The following is a 5,194-nucleotide window of genomic DNA, read 5'->3' on the forward strand; positions in this document are numbered from 1 at the left end:
ATTAATTATGCTGGAGTATAGATGTTCAAAATTAAAACCAATAATGGCATTTTAAGAAATAAGTAGTAGGCAATATTGAAATAAGTGTTTTTATAACATGGTCTGTCATAGCTTTTTTCTATTTTTCAGAGTGGGTTTCTAAGGTTGAAAATTCTACTGAAGATATTTTAACTGCTTATAGTAAGTGACATAAGTTCAAGATCTTTGTGCTTCAAATCTAGAAGTAGGCATGTCAATCACAGACATGTCAATCTCAGAAGGTTAGATAATAGTTAAAAAAATGGGGTAAGCCATCAGTTAAACAATGAAAAATAAGTTTATTGGAAATGAGAGTATTAATAATGAATGCAAATATTTCATGTTCCATGATATCCTTATTTTATTTTTTAATAATTAGTAAAGAAATTATATAAAATAGTACATATGATGGGGTGCCTGTGTGGCTCAATTGGTTAAGCGACTGCCTTCGGCTCAGGTCATGATCCTGGAGTCCCGGAATCGAGTCCCACATCGGGCTCCCTGCTCAGCAGGGAGTCTGCTTCTCCCTCTGACCCTCTTCCTTCTCGTGCTCTCTCTCATTCTCTCTCTCAAATAAATAAAATCTTTAAAAAAATAAATAAATAAAAAATAAAATAAAACAGTACATATGCTACATTAACAAAATTTATCAAGAGAGGTATCAATTATGCTATGGCTAAAACAGTAGAATTCAAATTAATTTTAGGGATGTAATTCTCTTATTAAGGAACAACTATAGATTATCAATTCAAAAATCATAAAATTGGGTGCCTGGGTGGCTCAGTTTGTTAAGCGACTGACTTAGGCTCAGGTCATGATCCCAGGCTCCCTGCTCAGTGAGGAGTCTGCTTTTCCCCCTCCTGTTCCCCTGCTTGTTCTCTCTCAATCTGTCAAATAAATAAATAAAATCTTTAAAAAAATCATAAAATGTATGAAAAATTAAACAGAGAAGTAAAGCAAACGAATGGTAAATTTAACTTAGATATACATTTGTGCTGTAATAAGTTTATGTAAAAATTCTCAGTTCCTCATATATTTATTTCACAAAAGTTTGCTGGTTGGCTGCAATTGCTCTATTTCAGAGAACTGGTGGGTTTGGGTTTATTTAGAGAACTGATGGGTTTGGATCTACTCTATGTGTGTTCTCATTCCTGGTTACAGGTTAAAAAAGCAGCTCCTCTCTAGGCAGACACGCAAGGTGGCTACTATAATGACTCTACATCTTTACATCGTATGTGGGAACTGCGATACTCTTGACTCCTTCCATATTCTATGTGTCAAAGCAAGTTACATGACCCATCCATATCAGTAAGGAAAGGAAATACGACTTTCTTGGGGGTTACAAGAAGGAAGAGTGAATTTTTCTAAAAATAATATATTTGGTCACAAGCTGCTATGTTAGTTTCATATACTTGGAGTCTGTTCTTCTATATGAAAACAAATCACTTGAAATCCAAGGAAGATATCCTAAAAGCATCAACCAAATAAAACATGTAACTCAAAGTCCTTGGTATTTCAGTAATTTCTACATGAGATCTAGATGAGATTCTTCTTGGACTGGAAATTTAAGGGCAAAGAGAGAGAGAGGGAAGGAAGGAAGGAAGGAGGGAGGGAAGGAAGGAAGGAAGGAAGGAAGGAAGGAAGGAAGGAAGGAAGGAAGGAAGGAAGGAAGGAAAGAAAAGAAACATTCAATACAAGGTGATGGAACAGTAATCTATTATGAAATTGCAGATGGCTGTAGAAATTCTGAACTTTCTTGATTAGGCCCTTATATTACTGCCTGGGAGTAGCTTACCGGGCCATTATTCTTTATTGGTTTGGACTCTACTTTCTGGGTGTATCTATTTCATCGTATCCCTTGGACACATTTGAAAAAGGCATATAAAATTTCCCCCTCCTTGTTGGCTGGTACCTTTCTTAATCAGATTTCTGTTCATAAAATATTGTGTGTTCAAGAGTAAATTTCCTTTTCAAATTGTCAAAGTTTCATTCAAGATGACAATTTTGGCCATCCATCCATTGCAAAATGTCATTAGATTTTTCCTAATCATTATAATCTGTTGATTTGATTCCAGGCATGCCTCACCCACAATTCTTTTTAAGAAATGCCATTTCTTATGTTGGCTAATAGATTTTAAATGAAATTTAAAACAAAATTTAAAAAAAGGAAAGAAATGCCATTTCTTTCTTGACTTGAATACAGATTCTTTGGACAAAAAAGGCATCAGTGGCACATGCACTTGTCATTTTTACCTAAGCCCTTTTTATCTTTTAAAATAATACATTTCACTGGGAGCGAATTCAATCCAACCAGAGAGGTGTTTTTTTAATATAACAGATCTTAATGTTACATGTGACAGTATTTTCCTGAGAGTTTATATTTCAAGTCTCAGAATTTCTGAAATCTTCCTTTTCTCTCCTATCACTCCTCTACCAAATACCATATTAGCCAGCATTAATATTAATTTCAAAATCCAGAAAAATCCATGTCTTATAATAACAATAATTATTATTATCTCACTGGCCTGCATGCTGACTGGTGAAATTCTGTTCCAGGTTTATATTGGGTTCAGATCTGATCCACAGGCCTTGTCTTATCTACATGTAAATTGAAGAACAAGTTTCTTTATGGCATATTTTCTCATGGCAGAGGGCAGATGATGGATAGAAACTAGGCAGGCTTCCTAAAGACTCTATTCAGAGCGGACACCATCACTTCCACACAATATCACTTCTCAAAGCAAACCATATAGTGAAGATCAGCATCAATAGAGTGGGAAGTCATATCCCTCCCTTGGGGGAGGGGAGAGTGAATATTTGGTAAATAGCAAAATTACAAAAGATAATTAATATGAGAAATATAATCAACTTTACAACAAATTGTGTTATTCAAGATGGACAACACCACTTTATGATAAGAGAAGTTATGATTCCTAAGAAAGTATTGTGATATTTTTACCTGGGTACAACTAATAAAATGCCTCAAAATGGACGGGGGGTAGATAAATTGATAAAATGACAAAAAGAAAACTGACAAACCTATCATAGTTTTGAGATTTTAACATTAATCTATCAATTAATGATAGATCAAAGATCACCTCCTTTCAAACAAAAACAAAAACAAGATTGGTCCTTCCCTCTTTCCCTACTCCTTTTTATTTCCTTTCTGCCAAATTCAGTCCATAGCCATTATTTGAGACAGAGTGAATGAGGGTGGGTCTGTGTTAAATAAGGAGGAGAAACACATCACAGCACTGAGCAGTGTGGCAAATCCTGACCAGGGTGAATAGAGTATCTTTAATGGACAGTCTGACATAAGATGTCAAAGCCCAGAGTGAAAAAGGCATCTGCAAAGGACTGGCTTGGTGCACAGAATCTGATTGGTATGAAAATGATATCCCTGGGAAGAGATGCTTGTGACAATGATAGATGTTATATGCAGTGAAAAAAGTATTTATGGGGGAGGCCACTGGAAGTGGAATATTAGGGCCTAGGAAGGAGGATGAGCACATCTGCATAGGAAGGTTTCTAAGTCTGTATATTAAAGTGCAACTAGGTGAGGAGGGTGCCCTAGCATGTTTGAATGATCAGAGTATTCAGGAGAGCACAAAAGCTTAGCGGCATCTATTAAGGGGCAGGGATGTGGCAACCCAGGGCAAGATTCCAAAGCATGGATGAGGTAAGGAGGGAAAGTACAAGTTTGAGTATATAAAAGGGGACTTATTAAATGAGTAAATATATAAGGGATTTGGGAGCAAGTGTGTGCAAATATAGAGAGCATGTTCACTAGAACAGTCTGTATGACGTTGAACTGACAAATAGATACAGACAAATATAGAATAAATATAGTTGTAAATTCATGCACTTGTGGTTGTGTGTACGTATACATATTCATTGTCTAGTACAGTAGCCACTGGCAACATATGACTATTTAAATTTAAATTAATCAAAGTTAAAAAAATTGAATGTTCAGTTTTTCCATCATGGTAGCCAAATTTCAAGTATTTAATCATCTCATATTGTTAGTAGCATATTAAACAGCACAGAAATATATATACAAACAGTATAGAGTATATATGAACATGTATGTATGTATTTGTACATATATATTCTATAGTGTATTTGTGTACACACACACACACACACACACACACACACACACCTTTAAATACACCTAATCAGACCTATATTTATTTCTTTGTTTTGTCAGTTAGGTTTCAGTCAGTAGATATAAACCACATGGTAACTTGAATGGGGAAAGTTTAGTATAAAGGTAATAAAGAAAATTCTAAACAATACCCTGTAATAGGGAAAGTACCCAATAAAGAAACAAACTCAAAAGAGATGTGGGGGGCACTCCAAGGCTGGAATTCCGATCTTGTTGGTAAAGATATGGTTGTAGTCCACTGGATGGTGGAGATGTCTGTTCTGTGATCTTGAGCAAGACCTGTTTCAGTCATCAGTCAAAGGTTGACAGGTAGAAGTGTTGATGACTTTTTCTGGGAAGTTGTCTGCAGGGAATAGGGTGATGAATTTTCTGGAAATCTAGCTGAGGCACTGGTTATATTTTCCACATAGCTACTGGCAATCTACCCATGAGGGATGCTGTTGAACTCTGGGAAGCTGGCTGAGTACCCAAAGAACTTACCCAGAAACTGTTATTTGGAAGTGGTCTGGACGACAAAATAGGCAGACTCTGGAACTCGCCCTCAGTAAGTCAAGTGGAATGCCCATGAAATTCACTGGACAGCTTCCTTTAGAATTGTCACTCAATTTACCTTTCGGAAGCTTCCTGTGAGGTGCCACTGAACTTCCTGGAGGTGCCACTGATGTTTGAGGTCCACAGAATCAGGAAAAGGAGAAGCTCACTGGAACCCAGATGAAAAGCCCCAAGTCCTACAGTGTATCTCCAATGCCCTCTAATGGCAAAATTTATCATCATGGCAGCTGACAAAGGGAGGGGGGTTCAGCATTAAATGTCAATGAAGGACGATTTAGAAGCTAGAGTTGATGAATTGGTAACTGGAACTTTTGCTTAGCTACATAAACATATCTACACATGTACTTACATATACTGATTTTTCTGCTTATTTGTTGCTGTTGATTGATATATTTTATCAATTTATGTTTACACATATTCTAAATAAAATCAAAGGAAGTTCTTTTGTATAGAACC

This window comes from Eumetopias jubatus, unplaced genomic scaffold (genome assembly GCF_037043125.1).
Source record: "Eumetopias jubatus isolate StellerSeaLion01/CBP00866 unplaced genomic scaffold, mEumJub1_p1.0 scaffold_2, whole genome shotgun sequence".
In the NCBI taxonomy this organism is placed as follows: domain Eukaryota; kingdom Metazoa; phylum Chordata; class Mammalia; order Carnivora; family Otariidae; genus Eumetopias; species Eumetopias jubatus.